General features: G+C 33.2%; 1 protein-coding gene across 29 annotated transcripts in view; it reads left to right on the forward strand.

Annotated features, from left to right (window-relative positions):
* LOC106871495 (anion exchange protein 3) overlaps positions 1-21406 on the forward strand; it is a 746335-nt gene that overhangs the window by 597994 nt on the left and 126935 nt on the right. The gene's annotated exons all lie outside the window — the stretch shown is intronic.

Here is a 21406-nt window from a genome sequence, read left to right on the forward strand (position 1 = left end):
GTAATTTTATGTGTTCAGGCCATTTACGAAAGTAATAATTTGTAATAAAAATTGTTTTAAAGAAGAATAATTGACCACATTAACATCTAAAATTATTGGAACACATCAATTTAATGGTCTCCCCCCTTCAGTGATTATCTTGAAAACAGCTCCTCAACTGTAAAAAGATGTTTGACTTGGATTTATAAAAAAATGTCACAGTAACTGTATATTACTGGGGTTTTTTTATGTTTTTTTTTTTAAATCTAAACTTCCATGCAACTTTGTTTAATGTGAAAGTAAAGACGTTTAGCATCTTTTGAGATCTGTGGTTTACTTTTTTGGAAATTATGAATAACAACAAAGTAAATTGTTTTGTAGAATACATAATTATTTAGTGGGTTGTGCTATTACAGCACACAGTTTTAAAAACTGCTAGACACATGTGAAGCACATCACTTTGTCTATTTCAATATATTCTAACAGAATACAGTTTGAGGCAGAGTTGATATAAAAAAAAAGTCTCTTCTTGTAAGATTATTCAATAACTGAACTAATTGACTAAGTCAAGTTGCTAATGTAAACACAGTAATTTCAAATAAATGTAGTTAAATCTGCCTTAAGAGAAACACATTACTTTGAGGAGATTCCATTCTCATAATTCTAAAGCAAACAGCGTTATCATGCTTTGACCAAATTTGTTGAATCCATGCCACAACTACTCCACACCCAGGCAGTTTTATGTCTTTGTTACTCATTTCTCAATATCGTTATGTGCTCAATTAATTTTCTTATCCAATTATATTATACACATACACACATACATACATGTTTAAAGTTTAAAAGACTTCAGATTATGTAATTATAATTTAGTAATATTTTAAAATTACATACCTTAGAAAGACTTGAATTAAAAAATGGTTTCTGTATTTGAAAAACAAATAGTCCTTTTTTGTACTTTTGTTTCTAAACTATTTAATGCATGTCATTCTTTCATGTGGAATCCCTTTTTATTCTTGATTTATTTGCTTGGCTGTTTTATTCTTTGTTTTGGCCTTCTCTTCAGTCTACTGTATTCATAAAACAACTTTTTTTCTAGATTTTTACTTAGAAATTTCCAATAAGTTATCAATATTTTCATAATCTTAAACTCTTAAGTAAATATAAAGCTACAATGAGAAAAAATTATTGCAGGAGTATTTTCAGTTTAACAATTTTATCATAAATTACTACCAAACAGATACATAATAAAATGAATATTCTATACATTCTTCTTCATAAAACTCCAAGGAGAATTCTTTCAATCCTTCATTGGTAGACCATATTGTAAGAATAATTTGGCAGTTTTCCCAAAATTTCATTAAAGAAAATAGATTTACATTAGTTATATCTACTGTAATAGTAGAGAGAGTTGAAATATTAAGCAGTGTGGTTGCATTTTGATATGAAATTTTGAATAATATCAGTTTTGATTTACAAGGATTTTCTCCTGAATATGATGATTCAAATATCATTAATTGTAATTAAATATTCCCATTTGGCTCTTTCAAACCAAATCTTTTTATTTAAATTTCAAGAGAAATATCTCAGAAAGCAATTATATTGAGGAAGAGCTATCTTAGAAAGATATTTATACTTTTACATTCTTTTTGACGAGGAAGCTTTCTCTATCAATATTTTAATCTTTTCATATAAATATGGAACAATTATTGGTTTGTGCTGAAGCTCAGGTAAAGGAAAAATACTATTTACATGCCCAAATGAATAGCATTAACACAAAGACCTTTTAAGTTGAAGTACTTAAATATAGGCTTCATTGATAAAATCTGTGCATGTATGTATGCTTGTATATGTATGCATACATACATGCGTGTGTGTGTGTATGTGCATGGGCATATGTGTATATGAAAGAGAATAAATCTTAAAATTTTTATAGGAATGAGGCTTTTGTTAAGAGATGATCAGTTAATCTCTGTTTCAAAGGAATGGATGTATAATAGGAGAAATATATTCAACGATATGGATTTTCTGTATTGTGAATGTTGAATAAAATGTCTAGTGGCTAAATTTATCCCTACTCTGTTGTAAGTTATTTAATACTAGTGTCTTAGACTTGAAGCCACCGATTTCAGAGGAAAGTGTGGAATGACATTGTAGGATGTTCATTTGCTTGCACCATGATTTGAAACCTAATCATAACACAATAAGAAACCACCATGTCATAGCTTAATACTAAATTTGTATACAATGGCCAGCTAACTAATAAAATGAGAGAGTTTCTCTCTTCCTTTCCATATTATTAACTTTTATGATAATGGCAGCAGATGTGTACATCAAAATAAATGGTCACTCAATGGATTCACTTAGTTGTCTGTGAAGATGCTGGCCCTACAAAATAGAATTCAATGGAATTTTGGTGACATCTTCAGTTTGTAGCAAGAAGATTACTGATCCCATCAATATCAATTATTTTGTTGATTATTAATTATCCAACCTCACTTGTAGTCAAATAATTTAAATTATCATGTAACAACAAATTCTAAATTTATTGGGTTTACCAACAAATTACAATAGTAAATTGGTAGAAATTTAATTATATTTATTCATTTACTTATCTATAGTATTCCAATATCATAGTAGTAGACTGGCAGAATTGTTAAGAGTTGATCAAAATATCTAGTGGTATTTATTCTTTCTGACTACATTCCAAGTTCAAATCCTGTCAAGACCTCTATCTAGAGTTTATAAAATAAAGCCCTAATCAAGTATTAGGAATGATTTAATCAACTACTGCTTTTGTCTTCCAGTTCAGCTGAGAATCTCAGATGAATCTTCTTGGGACTGCTTGCTCTTTAAGAGCAGATGAATCTGTTAACCTTGCCAGCCACTGTACTCCTGTGAGGAGCAGTGATCTCCAGTATTACTAGACAGTGAGTTTGGTAAAGTTAATAGAAGAAGAATATAAGTGATTTATGTATAACTATTAAAAATTATGTCATAGGAAAATAAGCTTTCTAATTCTGTTAATTACTCATTTTACTTAGTACAACCTTGTAGAAATGTAGTTGTTAATAACCAGATGTAGTAATAAATTATTCAATATCAGATTGTATGTAAATTGTGTGTGTACTTGAGTCTATTAGACCTTCTCATTCATAATGTTATCTTTCCTGTTAGAGAAAGCAAAAATATAATCGCTCAAACTTAAGTTTAAATTTTCCAAGGAAATATATCACAATATTTTTAACAAACCAATCAAATCCAATGTCTGAGGAAAATGGTGACAGTTAGTTGATAGGAGAGGTCATAAAAGAATTCAGTAAGTTTACTTGTGATGAATGAGGAACTTAATATTTCGAGCCTTTGCCCTTCATCTAAAAATCAAAGCCTAAGTCTCCTTTTATAAATAATAAAATAATATATAAAAAAAGAAAGGAAAGCATTCAGTATGACAGTAGCAGCAAAATGTATCACCTATGTGTAGTACTTTACGAGTTAGTAATCATGCAAGAGAAACAACTGAAGCTCTGTGAAATATTCAAGACATGTTTGGTAAAATATTGTGCATGTGAGAAATGTCAGAATGGTAATAAAGGTTTAGGGATGGTAACTGTAGTTGACAAACAACATGTTATTGATGACCTATGAAATTTGATTATTGTCAGTGGCACTTAAGGAGGAATTTTCTATGACTGTTAAATTGTTCTAAAATGTCAATGCATGTTCTAAAAGCAGCTATAATATGGTAAAGAGCCAAATGTAACAATTAATGCCACTTGAATTGTCAGATGTATAATGTAAGAGAGCTTCTCAGAACTCTGCGACTTCCAAAGTATCTTTTGACAGTTTAATAATAAAGAGTGGGTAATCTATTAAGATATTAAGATTAAACACAGATCCTTTGACTGCAGCTTTTTGGAAAGAACTAGAATACACTAGAATGGAAAGCAAATCTTCATCCTGATTAAGTTTTGTGCTTAGTTGAGTAAAGCTGGTATAAAATATTGTAACCCAATTATAAAGCTGGTATAAAATATTATAGCCCAATTAATCATACAGTAACCATCGGAGCCCATTTTCAAGAATAGGTTCAACTGAACTATATGCTAAAATTGAGAAAAATATTCTTTGGTTCTCCAGAAAACAATTGCTCCATTGATGAAGGTATTTGCTTAGGAAAAAAACTTGTACATACTCCTTACTTTTGCTGTTTTCATGATACAATCTATGTAAAGGGTTACAAAACAATCTTAAATTATCAGAATTACCTTCACAGCAGATGACATATCAAAATATAATACAATTTCTTATACATCTTGCCACAAAATCAGTTGAATTTCATTAACTGTATTATTGTGTTTGTTGTTTTGCCTTTTTAAATCTCAAGTTAAAATGTCATTACTTATAAAATGACCATACACAGAAACCAATGATACATTCATAATGTATGTAATGTATTATGTTTTCAAAACATAGAATTAGTAAATATTCCTTCAAACTTGCTTTTTTTAGTGACTCGAACTTAATTTCAACTGAAATAGTTTAGAAAATATTTTGGCATCTATTGCATGTTGATTTATTGCAGTATTGTAAATAATAGCACAATGACTTATCAGTAGTCTGTACGTGTGTGTGTGTGTGTGTGTGTGTGTGTGTGTGTATGGTCTACCAGCTTAATGTCATCAGTTGACATTTATTCTCTCCCTTCTCTGACAAGGTCTCCTACTCAAAACATTAGCCTTTCTTTCTTCATTATAACATGAAATATTATTCCACTGTTTCAATTACTTATGTTATTTTTTACCAATGCATGGAATAACTCGTTTCCTTAGATTCTACTGCTTTACAATTTAAAATAGGTTTCAAGGATATAAAAATACTAAACTGTTTAACTAATGAGAAAGTAAAATAAACACAAAGTTGTTCAGAGACTATAATTCTTCCAGAATAATTATATTTATTTTACTAGAATCAATATTTTTACCTATACAACCTGATTCTAGCTTGAATGCTTTAAAGAGAATGCAGTAGATTTCTCCCTCCCTTTTTTTTTTTTTTTTGGTAATTTTTTTTTTCTTTTGCAAATTCTTGGACCCTGTTGTAATGCATGTTTCCTTGGCAAAATATGTGCATGTCTACCAACCTACCTTCCTGATATTTTGCTTTTGTTTGAGCTTTTACTTTGGCAGTAAATTTGTGCATGTGGCCTTCATCTGCTTCAATAGTTTATATAATGTAATCATTAACTTTTTTAAGAATTACTCAATTTTTTCAGCCCTGTTTTAACTTCTGTTCACTTTCCACATAAAACTACACCATAAAATATTGCTGGCAAATAAGTAATATTAAAGAGATAGTAAAGAGATAACTAAAAGGATACATGGTTTATACAAATCTAGGAAACATATTACATTTATTCTTACTTATCTTTCTCTCTGTCTCTTTCTCCTACTACCTTCCTATCTATCTATCAACTTCCCTGTAGCTTATGTTGGTTGACACTACCAAATTGTACAATATTGACCAAAGGTATCAAAATTGTGAGGATATATGGTTAATAACTATGTGGGGTTGAGTTTGTCTACATTCATTGTATGTGTTTGTTACTGTGCCACATTTCTACTATATATATATATTGAACGTGGTTGATGCCAGTTCTCCCTGATTGGCTCCCATGCCAGTGGCATATAAAAAGCATCATCCGAATATGGTCGATGTCAGTGCCCCTGACTGGCTCCCATGTTGGTGGCATGTAAAAAGCGCCCACTACATACTGAGAGTGGTTGGTGTTAGGAAGGGCATCCAGCTGTAGAAACATTGCCAGATCAGATTGGAGCCTGGTGCAACCCACTGGCTTGCCAGACCTCAGTCAAACTGTCCAATCCATACCAGCATGGAAAGCGGACATTAAATGATGATGGTGATGATGATGATGATTATATGTGTGTGTGTGTGTGTATATATATATATATATATATATATATATATATATATATATATATATATATATATATATATGGGTGTGTAGATAAGTATATATGTGAGTGTTTATAAGTGAAGAAGTCTGTTTTGTAATCAAAAGTATCTTGACAATACCCTTGGGATGTTGCAACTGTGTTGATGTACCTGTAATTTATATCGCCAACCTTGGTAAGATTTGAACTCAAAAGGTAAAACAATGTAACTAAATGCCACAAAGCATTGTATCTAACACTATAAAATATATCAATCCACCACAGTAGGTATGTTTCTTATGATGACAATAGGTATGTTTCTTATGATGACATTAGCTAATTTCTGTAAAAGAGACGTTTACTCCTTATAGTTAATCAACCTCAGAAAGGAGAAAGCTAAATGGAATTAAATTCAGCAATGGTTGTAGTCCAGTACATTAGTGCTAATAGGAGTTATAATAATAAGGGTTTCAAATTTTGGTACAAGGCCAGTAATTTAAATTGAAGGGGGTCAGTCAATTACATCAGCCCCGGTGCTCAACTGGTCCTTATTTTATCAACTCTCAAAGGATGAAAGGCAAAGTCAACCTTGGCAGAATTTGAACTCAGAACATAAAGAGCTAGAACAAATGCTGCTAAGCATTTTGTCCAGCTTGCTAATGATTCTACATTTGTAATAATAGAAAATAATAATAATAATAATAATAATAATAATAATAATACTAGGAAGAAGTGGCTAGTAAAAGACCAAAGTCCAACACACACACACACACACACACACACACACACAATCATACAAGCACATAAACATATATACTATTAGATACATGGTCAAGTACACTCATGCCTACACAGGTACAGCTCTTTCATTACTCCTTCCCATGCTGTCTTTATTAATTTCTCCTCTACCATCATCTACCATCTCAAACAAATCACCCTGTTCCTCTCATCATGCTTTTGTTTCCTTCTCTCTCTTACCTAATTCATTCTCTGTTGATACTTTTCTTCCGATCCCCTTCTTGGTCATGTTGTTTCAAACAGAGACTGGAATCTTTTGTGATGTACAAAGTAACCTCTCTGTTGCTGATGCCATGATAAAATGCACCAAGTATATTCTATAAACGGTTGACAAATGAATAGGGATAACATAACTTTGAAAGAAACCTTTAGCCTGATCAAGGACATGTCAACTTCTCTAGTGCTCATGCCTCATTAAAATGCTTCCAGTACACTCTGTAAATGGTTGGCAATAGAAAGGGCATCCAGCCATAGAAATCAAACCAAAATTGGCACATACTGTATTTTTCCAAATAATTTTCTCAAAAAAATCCCCATCAGATCTTATATCCAAAGTTGAACTTGTACCACATGCTTTCATGCACTCAAAACTTTTTTTCCTGCATATTGGGGTGTCTCTGATATGCTTGTATTCCTTGATTGTCCTTCAACCTGATTGAAAGGACAATAACTCCAAATAAGAATTGACTCAAACTGTACTGGCCCGTCCAACTATTTCAGAGTTTAAAACGGATGTTAAAATGATGATGATGATGATGATGATGGTACATACATGTACACACCTGCACACACACATATTTAGCATTTATGCAAGTTGTGCAGGTGTATCTCAATCTGAATGAAAAAGACTTTGAATTATATTAGAATAATGATTCCAAAACAATATTAAATCTAAATTGGCTGTATCTATATTATCCGTTACATCCCTTCAGGTTGATTGGGGTGAGGTAGTTTATTAAGGGCTGTAACCTTCTGCTCTCAATTACTGACTGTGAACCTTAACCTTATATAAAACAGCATTAAAGTGTTCAGATTGTATCATCTATTTATTCAAGATTACTAATGAGTTATATCATGCAGTCTGTTTAGTAGAGAATGTTATCATCTCATTTACATTCAGATATACAAATTAGTAAATACAATAACTTTATTTCATTAATATATATCACTATTATCATCCTAATCATAATAATCCTTTCTACTATAGGCATAAGGCCTAAAATTTTGGCGAGAGGAGTCTAATCAATTGCATTGCCCCTTGTGCTCAACCAGTACCCCAAAATGATGAAAGGCAAAATCAACCTCAGTGGCATTTGAACCCAGAACATATAGCCTGAGGAAATGCCACTAAGTATTTTATTGCATAAGGTAACAATTCTGCCTGATCACCACCGTTATCATAATTATCATCATCATAATAATAATAATGATAATCTTTTCTACTATAGGCGCTAGGCCTGCAAACGGGGGAAGGGGATAGTCAATTTCATTGACCACAAAGGGATAAAAGTCAAAGTCGACCTCAGCGGAATTTGAACTCAGAACATAGGGACAGATGAAACACCGCTAAGCATTTTACCTGATGTACTAACAATTTTGCCAGCTCACCGCCTGGAAAATCATAATAATAACAATTCTATCTGTCTTTTTGAGCTGGCATAAGTTGGATGAGGTTGCTTAACAACAAATGTCTCAAATTTTCAATCTGGCATTGTCTTATGTATGAAATCCATTTTCCACAACTCTGATTTCGCTATTTAATCCCAGATGACCCTTGATAAATTTACTATTAGTTTCAACTGTCTTTCATCTCTGACACATGGTCATTGTACATTCAGTATATGTCAGTTATTAATATTATATGTCTGCAGTAGAATAGCCATCTCTCCTATCATTTTTTTTTTTTATAAATTTTGTTTTCCTTTTCTTTTTTTCCCTTGCCACTTGTGCTTTCTCATAGATTAATATGACAATTTCAATGCATTGTACCCAACTCTCCAGTTGCTGCAGAAAGAACATCAGTATTCACCATCATGTTTTGCTGCTGCAGAACATCACATTTCTGACACACATCTTAGAAAGCTACATTGCATACTAAGTGAAAAATGTTTTCTTAGTTTTTTTTTTTATATAGGTATATGAATGTAGTGCCAAGTAATGGAAACATACAAACTCATAAATATAAACTAACATTGAACAGTAAGAATGATAGCTCAACACTGCATTGGAAGATAAATATTCTTTATTTGTGAGTTTACAAAGCAACCAATGGTTTCATGTTAGAATATCATCACAATTGTTCAAGTCTGCTACATGGAAATGTTGGTACTCATCTCCATTTGGGATTTCATATGTGTGTGTGTGTGTGTGTGTAAATATATATAATATGTATGTGTATATATATATATATATATATCATTATCATCATCATTTAATGTCTGCTTTCCATGCTGGCATGGGTAAGATAGTTTGACAGGAGATGACTAGGCAGAAGACTGCCCCAGGCTTCACTGTCTGTTTTGGCAGGGTTTTTATGGCTGGATGCCCTTCCTAACACCATATATATATATATATATATATATATATATATATATATATGCATATCACCATTATTTAACATCCATTTTCCATGCTGGCATGGGCTGCACCAAGTTCTGCTGTCTGCTTTGTCATGGTTTCCATAGCTGAATCCTTCCTTACACCAATCACTTTACAGAGTGCACTAAGTGCTTTTTTATATGGCACCACCACCAGTGAGGTTACCAAGTACTTGCAGGACAAATATCCCTCAACTGAAAGAAGAAGTGGTATTGAGGGAGGTGACTTTGTGCCAGGTAATGAGAGAGTAAACTATGATAGAGAGACATAAACAGGTATTTTGTTGTAGCGGAGATACATGGTTATTCCAGTTGGAAAAGGGAGAAAATGGTAATACAGAGAGGTGAATGTATAAATGGAGTGGTACAGAGGATTGAACAGAGTGAGTGAGCAGGGAGCTCACAAGAGTGCAAAGGGGGAGAGGGGAGGAGAAGGAGAATGCGAGTAGTGAAGCAGTAGTGTATAAGGGAGTGGCAGGGTAGCAGTGATACAGAGGGCAGGAGATAAAGATGACAAAGCATCACTGAGCCTCAAGAGTTGAGTGAGAGACTAGCATAGTGAATGAAGAAATGTATTTTGGTTCAATGAGGAGGTGGGGGGGTGAATTAATAGCCAGCATGGAAGGCAGACATTAAGCACTGACGGTGATAATGTGAGTGGCATACACAGCACTTCCAGAACTCTGTTTCACTCAGGTGGATGAGTCTGCTCAAGAATCCTCCCTATCACCAGACATTTCAATCCATTGTCATTTCCTCTGTGAGGCTCAACATCTTGAGATCAGTCCTCACTGCTTCATCTCAAGTCTTCTTGGGTTTCCTTCATCCACAGGATCCATCCAATTTTAGAAATGTACATGTCATTATACAACTGTCTTCATTCATATGCATCTCATGTCCAAACCATTGTATCGTTATGTTTAGCATATGTACAGTTATATATATATATATGTGTTTATATATATATATATATATATATATATATACACACACATGTACACACATACATATATATATTCATATCCACACATATATTTATATGTATATATATATATATATATATACACACACACACACACACACACACACACACATGCTCAGCATGACCACAGGTGCATATTGAAGCATGTAAAAATTATGTGTATATCTACATATACATACAACATTTGCTAAGAAGTGTCAAAGCAGACGGTTTAGTTTAGCTCAAACATGCACAAACATACACACACATACTGAACAACATTTTATTACTAATTTAGTTTTCCTTTATTTATCTGCTGAATCTGCCACAAATTTAGAGTAGAAATTCCAGACATGGAAGCAAAACCTAGAAACAAGAGGTCTTAAAATAAACCTTGTAAAGACAAACATTTTAGTTAGCAGCAGAGAAGGCAGGACTCTAATTTGATCTGGGAAGTGGAATTATGCAGAAAAATTTTTTAACAAGACCTCCATATGGTGTGCCTAAATGTAAATTATAGGTGCACAAGAGATGTAGTGGAATTACCAGCAGGCTGACAGAGAAAGAAGACCTCATGCAGCTGATGCACAGGAATAGTCAGCAGTATGAGCACTCATGAAATAAATTCATTCAAATGTTTGAAAAGTTTGCTTAAAGTAGTTGATAGCTTCTGTAAATGAGATGATCTAATAGTGCGAAGTGGGGGTGTTCTGAAAGTATGGTAGTCAAAGTAAGAATGGGGTGGAAAAAGTTCTTGGTTCAGAGGGATTTTTTATCTCTGGGTGAAGAGCAGATTGATTATTGTGTGAGGAATGCAACAGTAGTAAAACATGTGCACTGAATGCAGAAAATGTGCAAAAGGTGAAAAGAAACGAGGCAAGCATGCTTTACTGGATGTGTTATGTTACTGTGTAAGAATAATGGAACACAAATGAGCTGAGAGAAAAACTAAATATAAGACAAAGTAGATGTAGCATGCAAAAGTGGTATGGCCATATATGTATGAAGGATGGCATTTGAATAATGGGGTACCAAACAATTCGAGTAGAAGGAACCTGTAGAAGAGGAAAACACAGGTAGTAATGAAAGCTGGTCTCAGGAGAGGACAAGTAATTACAAGTGGCATAATATCATGCTACCTATACAAGCATAGAAAACAGATGCAAAATGAGAATGATGATGATGATGATTATTATTTACTTGATTCATAAAACCAAAGCATTACATTGTCTTCACTTTTTATTAGTTTCTGTAGAGTAAAAGATAACTAGTTAATTCACAACATAATCCTCTGTTGAGGAAATCTTAGTTTATATGAGATTTTAAAATGAAATAGCATTTCCAGTACTTCTCTGCATTTCCACATATCCATATATATATATATATATATATAGATATATTATTTTTTATTCTTTTATTTCTATGTTCTTAAGTTTCATACTGCATGCTAATTCTGTCTCCTTTATATTTTTCTTTTCCCCTCGTGTCTCATAAATTTGTTTCATGTCTCTTTTTTTAATCACTATATGTTCCTCTCCCACCACTTTTACCTTCCAGTTGGTACTGCACTGTGTTCTAATTCCCAAAATCTGTTTTGTGTTAAAGAAATAAAAGACAATCCTATTTTAGTCTGAGAGAAGCAGAATTATTTTTCGCTCTTCAATGACCAGCTTATGATAAAATGAATTTCCATTGTCTAAAGCCTCACCTTAAAACACTTCACTAAAAAAAAAAGTTTGTACAGTTAACCCTTCTTCTAAAATACCTGATTTTTTCATTTCCACAGATGGTGACTTCTTACCCTTCAATAACTCCTCAGTCATGCATGCAGCTGATAGATTATTGATCAGTTATTTGGCATGATATTTCCAATATTTTATAAAAATTCTTCATCCTTATATCTGATGGAGAAGCCTCTGAACTCGAAGAATATAAAAATATGATTTTGAGTCTGCAATGCTGCTTCATGAGTGTGAGTTGAAGTATGCTCAGTAAGCACACAGCAATGTTGCTCTTAGGCAGGAAGTTTCTTAATGTATAACCGAGATATGGCTGTAGAATAAGTGGTGGGCATGGTGGGTCACATGCAGAAGATGAAAGATAAATTAATGTGCATGTATATGTGTGTGTATGTATACACACACATACACATATATATATATACACACACACACACATATATATATGTATGTTTATATGCACATTTATATGGGTGTATACCTGTGTATTTATGTGCATATTCCTCTTTCAAAAATTTCAGGCTTTTTGACAGAATACTGAGGTGTTGGGAAAATGCTTTGTGGTGTTTAGTCAACTCCTTTACATTCTCAGTTGAAATCCTACCAAGAGCAACTTTGCCTTTCATCCTTATGGGCTGGATAAAATAAGTACCAGTCAATTTCTGGGGTTAGGGATATTGACTACTCTCCCTTCCTTCAAAAACACTGGTCTTGTACCTAAATTAGAAACAAAATATTATTATTATTATTATTCCAGCAAGGTCAACTTTGCCTTTCATCCTTTCGGGGTTGATAAAATAAGTACCAGCTGAGTACTGAGGTCGATGTAATTGACTCATCCCCTCTCCTGAAATTTCAGGCCCTGTGCCTATAGTAGAAAGGATTATTATTATTATTATATTTTAAAAAGGATTGACATAACTCTTCACAAAGGTAAACAGTCAAGACGAAAAGCGCAATTCGATTGTAAGATATTTTATTAGTTGGACGATATTTCAACAGTACGCCTGTCTTTGTCAAGTTCAAAATAAGAAGTGATAAAAATTCAAAATTATAGAAATTTAAACGTAAAGTATGAACGAGAGCAACCAGTGTCCACATGCTGATGGAATGACGTCATCAGTTTTTAAGTTACAATTTTTTAACAGGCAAAAAGAAAATGGCAGAAAAAAAAACCAGAAAAAAAGAAGACGACAGAAAAAAAAGGAAAGAAAAAGAGAGAAAGAAGAATGTTTAATTAAACAGTTTTGTATAAATTTGATGATATTCTCCTGTCATCTTATTCTTTCCTCCAGGGCGTGATGTTAATAACCCGCAAACATATTTCTCCTCATACATTCTAAGAAATGAAAGTGAAGCAGATTCAGAATATTTTCTGAGAATATGCACTTTCAAGTCTTCTTCAAAATTGCAGACACTTGAAACGAAATGTTCAGCAAGTTCTGTCAAACTACTGTTATTGTGCCTGACGTCGAATCTGTGCCCATTAAACCTTTTGTTTAATTGTTCTGTTGTACAACCAACATAAATTAAGCTGTGTTTCATGCATTCTGCAGCGTACACCAAATGGGAATCTTTACATGTTCCACCTTCTGTATAAATCATAACATTTCTGTTATGATTTCTGATGGAATTCACTTCACTAATGTTGTTGCATAATGAACAGGGCTTACCTCTCTTGCAGCTGTTCTTTAAGGTACAGCGTGCAGATACTACAATGTTTGTTTTCTTGGAGTCAGATATAGAGGTCAATAATTCTCTTATATTCTTATTCCATCTAAAGGCTTCAATAGACAGCTGAGGAAATATCTGTTTGAAGTGAGGATATTTGAAATGCATTTCAAAAGTGCTGCATGAAAGTTACCAGCATATGGCAAAAAAATATCATCAAATTTATACAAAACTGTTTGATTAGACATTATTCTTTCTCTCTTTTTCTTTCCTTTTTTCTCTGTTGTCTTCTTTTTTTCTGTTTTGTCTTTTTCTTTTTGCCTGTTATAAAATTGTAACTTAAAAACTGATGATGTCATTCTATCAACGTGTGGATGCTGGTTGCTCTCATTCATACTTTACATTCAAATTTCTATAATTTTGAATTTTTATCACTTCTTATTTTGAACTTGACAAAGACAGACGTACTGTTGAAATATCGTTCAACAAATAAAATATCTTACAATTGAATTGTGCTCTTCATCTTGACTATTATTATTATTATTATTTTATGTTTGACTTTTGTTTTGCATTTGTACAAGTTGGATCCAAGTCTCACCCAGAGACCTCAAGAGACAACAAGTTAGAAGTTCATGTAGGTGTTATGCCTAGGGTACCATATATTTGGATTTGTACAGTTTTGTTCAAGTGAATGTTTAAGAAACCATAAGAAAATTATGTTTGCTTTAAAATTTGAGATCACATAGACAGTATTTTACGTAGGATATGGGCAGTTCCCATGAGCACTATCTTTTGGACTTCAGCCATTTTGGGGTTTCCTGGTATCTGAGCTAGGTAGTAATCAGCCCGTTTCGCTGTCATTCCCAGGGCACCTATGACAATAGGTATTGTTTTCGTCTTCAGATTCCACATTTTGCTAATTTCTATTTCAAGATCTTTATATTTGCTCAGTTTTTGGTAGGTCTTGACAGATACGTTTATATCAATTGGGACAGTCATATCAATGAGGAGGCATGATTTTTGTCTGAAGTCTTTCAGTATGATGTCTGGCCTATTTGCGTCTATCTTTCTGTCAGTTTGAATGGTGAAGTTCCAGAGGAGTGCAATGTGATCATTTTCAAGTACTGGGGGTGGTTTGTGTTCCCACCAGTTTTTATCATGGGGCAAGTCCAGGTTTTTGCATATTACCCAGTGAATATATTGTGCAGCTCTATCATGCCTGTTGAGATACTCTGTAGGCGCAAGCAGACTGCACATGGAGACAACATGATCGATGGTCTCATTTTGTTGTTGGCATATACGACATAATGGGGAGCTGCCGTTCTTTAATATGTTGGCCTGGTAGTTCTTTGTAGGTAGGCATTGATCTTGGGCTGCTATGATAAACCCCTCTGTTTCTGATTTCAATCCAGAGGCCATTAACCATTGGTGGGTAAGGGCTTTGTCAATATCTGCATTATTCGCTCTCTTTGGGTATTTGCCATTGAGAGGTTTTCCATGCCATTTTTCAGTCATAATAGCTAAGGCAGCAATTTTAGCACGGGTTTTCAAGCGCTTAGCTTTTTCTGTAGGTGTTTCTAGTTCGTCTAATTCTTGAATTTGTTGCAATTGGAATTCACTATTATTATTATTATTGGTGGTGGTGGTGTTGTTATTATAAGTTATATTAGCACAGATGTTGTCTTGAGGTTTGGTAACAACAAGTTTCCTCAAGTCTCAAGAATCATTCTTAGGATTCTTGCAGAATACTGGATTGTACTTTTCTGCAAGTCAACAATCTGAGTGTTAATTTCAATATCCTTCAGCTTCTGAGGTAGCACTTTGGGTGTTTGTGCTAATTGCACCGATTATCACAGGAATAATTGTCATCTTAGTCTTCTGCAGTCTTTTCATCATTCTGGTTAGGTTCTGATATTTCTCAATTTTATCATTTTTTTTTTTTTGTATCAATTCTATTATCATATGGTATTGCAAAATCTATGATATTATTACATTTTATTATCTACATTATTATTATTATTGTGGATTGGCAGAATTGTTTTTATTCCAGCTCCTTACATTCTGCATCCAAGTTCTGGCAAGATCAACTTTGTTTTTCAGCAGTTCAGTTCAATAAAATGTAGTACCATCCAAGAAATGTGGTCTGTTTAATTAACTAATCCCTTCAGCAAAAACGTTCTGGCCTTGTGCTTGTGTTGAAAATTGTTGTTCTTGCTGTTGTTGTTATAAGCCAAAGCTTCCTTAAATTAACTCTGAATCTCATGTTGCTAGTTATTCATATGACTGAAATAGTGAAACCCCCATAACAATATATAAGCAAAACTATTCACAAATACATTGAAGTATAAGTCATTGAGATTTGTTCAGGTTCTGAAAAACCTTTTGAATATTCATCACACATTTGTCTATTCAATTTTCATACACAGAACATGTGATACATTCATCTATTTACATGCAAAGATACATGAGGTTTTCATGTCTCCAGTATCATATGTATAGAACACACATAAGCAGAGAAGGCAGCTATTGTTTATGATGTTTTAGTATTGATGACTATATGAATTTTTTTTTTCTTTTTAATATTATATGACATCTTTCAGAGTGTGATAATTGAATTATGTAGATAAATTATTTTAATCACTTGATAGTTAAAAATTTCTTAGTAAATAGGTGCAGGCATGGCTGTGTGGTTCAGAAGCTTGCTTTGCAACCACATGGTTTCAGGTTCAGTCCCACTACACAGCACCTTGGACAAGTGTCTTCTGCTATAGCCCCAGGTGAACCAATGCCTTCTGAGTGAATTTGGTAGATGGAAACTATGGAATCCCGTCATGTACATATATGTGTGTGTGTATGTGTGCTCATGTTTGTCCCCCAACACTGCTTGACAACCAGTGTTGGTTTGTTTACATCCCTGTAACTTACTGGTTTCATAAAAGAGACCAGTAGAATAAGTAGTTGAGTTGATTTGTTTGACTAAACCCATCAAGGGAACACAATACCCCTTGCATGGCTGCAGTCTAATGACTGAAACAAGTAAAAAATAAAAGATGTATACCTATTGAAGTGTCTACAAGGTTTCATCAATTAGGATTTTTTGTTTAAATTTTAAAAGGTTGCAATGGAATGTCATACTTCAAAGAGAGACATAAGTCACACATTGAACAATTAAAGTAGGAAGGTGTATGTCATATTAAGATCTTTATTAGAAATAGTGTTAATGTAACCTACAGTTACATCAAAACCTTTGCTGGTCCCATGGCCAAGAAGAAACGGAAGAAATCTGTATAAACTACACCACACTCACCTCTAATTTCAACAACTTCAATATCTACCCACCAAAAGGTGTGTTTTATAAGGCTCACTGAAAATCCTTTTTAAAATGTGTGGCACAGCTTCTGCCAGTGTTTTGGGCAACCAGTTAAATCTCTGTATGATTAATTATATTTCCATATGTTTATGAAGATATTTGTTTATATATTGTCAAACTACTTCCCTTCATCAATTGGTTAAATAATCAGTCATGTGAAACCCAGATTTATGAGTCAAAAAGCTTTGTCTTATGTATGTATGTATGTATGTATATATATATATATATATATATATATATATATACATATATACATACATACATACATACATATATATATATATATATATATATATATATATATATATATATATATATATATATATATATATATATATACATACATACATACATACATACATATATATATATATATATATATATATATATATATATATATATATATATACGCACCTCCACTCATATATATCTACTACATATATACACAAATATCTATATGAATATACACAACTAACCAGACATGGTATCAAAATGTATTGTTTTTTATATATATATGTATGTATATGTAGTGGAGGCTCATGGCTTAGTGCCTGGAGTATTGGACTCATGATCATAAGATTGTGATTCCAATTCCTGGATCAGGCAATGCATTGTGTTGTTGAACAAAACACTTCCTTTCACATTGCTCCAGTCCACTCAGCTGGCAAAAATGAGTAATCCTGCGACGGACTGGCATTCCGTCCAGGTGGGGAGTATATACGTCATTGAAACTGGGAAACCGGCCCTCATGAGCCTGGCATGGCTTGAGAAGGAAACTTTATTTTTTGATTTATGTATGTGTATATATATATATATGTGTGTGTGTGTGTGTGTGTGTGTGTGTGTGTGTGTGTGTATGTGTGTGTGAATATGTATGTATATATATATATATAAATATATAAAAACAAAAAGATAAAGAGAGCAATGGTAAGGTTGGAGAAGTATTTTATCCTCTTGGGTTTGGTTAAATCCAATACCCTCCTCAACCTTATATATATATATATATATATATATATTTAAAATCATAATTTTCATTCACTTTTCTTCATACTACTTTTTAGTATGTTTTTTTCTTTGTTTTGTTTATTAATCACAATTCATCTTATTTGGTTATTTGATTGTACTTGAGATGCAATCATTCTTTTCAAAATTATTAATTCTCCATTTCAGCCAAAATGGTTTCTGCTATTTTTCACTTTTACTTAACAATTAATACCTGATTCTATTGAAAGTCTTCATTGCTGCTTTACTTGACCAGTTTTTATTTCTTCTTTTGATGAAATCAGTGTGTCACTTTGCTAATGTTTCCTTTTTTTTTTTTTGTCATTCTCAGTTTTATTTTTTATTCATTCATATATCCTTACTTAATGGAAGTCATCCAATGTCTTTGTGTGTATGTGTAACACTCATTGAGACTGCCCTTGTCTGAAATATAAAAATAACAATGTGCTCTTTACTCTTTTATTAGTTTCACTCATTTGACCATCACCATGCTGGTACACCATCTTGTAGGATTAGTTGGACAAAATCTTAACTCCCCGCAATACTTAAAATAAGTACTGTGAGAGGGGAGATTCTATCAGCGTCTTTGGCTGAACTGTTAAGTTATGGAGATGTAAACAAACCAACATTGATTGTCAAGTGGTGGACACACACACACACACATATATTGTTTCCATCTAACAAATTTACTCACAGAGCATTGGTATGTCCAGGGCTATAGTAGAGAACACGTACCCAAAGTGTCATGCAGTGAAACGGAACCTGAGGCCATATAGCTGCAAAGTGAACTCCTTAAGCACACAGCCATGCCTTTGTCTGTATAATTATGTAATTATTTTATAAAAATGTGTGAATTATTTTAAAAAAATATCTGCCATGAATTGCAACCTTTTACATTCCGATTTCAAATTACGTCACAAGAAATTTTACCTTTCATCCTTCTAGAGTTGATGAAATAAAGTACCAGTCAGATACTGTTTCATTGCGGTTGACTATACTCCTCCCTAAATGTGTATGACCTAAGGTTGGGAGGATCTTAATCAGCAAAGCATTCAGACATTTTTAGTTATGTCCTTTTACATACTGAGTTCTCTAGAACAAATTGTTTCCAACAAAGGAACAGAGAGTAAAATGTGGGGGAAGGAATTAGTCAATTAAACTGACTCCAGATCTTCACTAGAACTTTGACTTTTTTGACCCTTGATGGAGGAAATGTCAGAGTTGGCCTCAACAGGATGTGAGCTCAGAATGTAAAGAGCTGGAAGAAATATCACAAAAGCCCTTCTTTGGGTTAACTAAAAAATAATCCTTTATAATTTTGGCTCAAGGCCAGCAATTTTAGTGGGAGGGTGTTTGTTGATTATATCAATCTCAGTGCTCAACTGGTACTTATTTTTATCCACCCCTAAAAGGGTGGAAGGCAAAGTCAACCTTGACAGGATTTGCATTCAGAATGCAAAGAGCCAGAAATACCACTAGATATTTTGCCTGACTCACCAATGATTCTGCCAGCTCACTACTTTAAACTAAAAGATTATGATATCACACTTGAACTGCAATTAATTCATTTGGCAAAACACTTTACTATTAGCATGTGTCTTTGTGTTAATACAAGAAGTCAATATTTAACTTGTAGGAAATATCACCCTATTCTATTTTCTCTCTTTTTCCAAACTTGACTTCAATCCTTTGTACAGAATTGATATCTATTAATACCTTTGGCTCAGTAATTAATTCTCAGCAGTGGCATCTACTTCCTGCTTTTGATTGTCAGTCAGACTACCTTCACTTATTCTGTTAATGAAATTAGTAAATATGTGAACACCACAACTTCTCATTTTCTGTCTTTTGTAATTTTGAGGCTTCACCCCAAGAATATTGTTTAGTACCAATTTCTGCTACTAGTTACCTTCAAGTGACTTTGTAAAAATTTCCAATACTTGTTTCCCATCTTTTCTGTCATATATTTCTATACCAATGCTTAGATAATGCAATACCTTCTACAATAATAAGCCACAGGTAGTCAGTCCTATCTGGTAGACACAGCACTATCTACCGTACTTTTTGTTTTGTTAATGTCTGCAATTATCTTAAACATTTGGGGTCAAGATAAGATATTTATTTTATTTAGTTTAACCCCAAATCCTTAGCCAGAGATAGTTTATTTATATCATTCATTCATTTGTTCATTTAATAGGTTTTTTCGTGCTAGCATAGGTTAGTGAGAAGCTATTTAAGACAGAATGATTTTACAACTGGATGCTCTTCCCATTGCCAACCCTAAACCTGTTTTTCAGTTAAGGAATTATAATATTTCATAGCTCTTCAAAAGCACAGAGTGACAGGTCATAATGTCAGCAGGAATGTCAACACTGACACCACTGTCTTCTCATGGTGACAAGAGAAATACACACATGCAAATTCACACATACATTTATATCTACACAAGGGGCTTAGTACAGAGTCTGTCCATCAAATTCACTCATAGAGTATTGCTCTGCTCCAGGTAATAGAAAGCACTTGCTCAAAGTGCTGTTCACCAGAAGTGAATCAGAAATCATGTGACTGTGAAGCGTTTTCAGATTCTTAACCATTTTTTGTATGTTTGATTTTTGTGGTTGTAGGAAAATCTAAGAGAAATGAACATGTTCATCTTCTGTTACATATTGACTAACCCTAACCCATAGCTGTTTTAGGGAGTCAACAATTAATCAGAACTGAAATCGAGGAGAATAACTTAATGTTAATATTGTTAGTTGGCTTTGGTTAGTTCTGTCAAAGTTGTAACCAATTAAATATTTTGAGGTGATCCATAAATCTTAGACTTCAAATATAGCAATCTCTTATCTGAGAAATGCAGGGGAGTTTCTTCATAGTCGCTTGACTCACTGAAAATGCTGCAAAAATCCCCCTCAAGTCACACCCTTCAATCTTCAAAATAAAGACACATCTGGTGTAGTTGTAGATACATTATGTCATGTTTTTTTATAAAAGATAGGATGGTTATTACTAGAATGCTTTTGATCGTAGGTCTCCTGGATCATATCACACCAAGGGTTAAACACTAGCAAACCACAACAATCTTCTATGTGATCTGAAATCACTAAGCTCATATTTCATTGTGTTTGATTTGACAGGGTGCAATGTAGCTAGGATCACTTTGCAATCAGTTTGCTCCTTTATGTTGCATATTTCCAATGTCTTAGAACAGTGTTTACAATGGAAATTAGCAAGATAGATGAGATTTGAATCTACAGGAATTTGGTATTGCTGGTAATTTGGCATGTTTCATGCTTATTTCGCCATTTTTTAGATACAGAGTGATCTTAGTGATT

This window comes from Octopus bimaculoides, chromosome 1 (assembly GCF_046866305.1).
Source record: "Octopus bimaculoides isolate indiv1 chromosome 1, ASM4686630v1, whole genome shotgun sequence".
Taxonomy (NCBI): domain Eukaryota; kingdom Metazoa; phylum Mollusca; class Cephalopoda; order Octopoda; family Octopodidae; genus Octopus; species Octopus bimaculoides.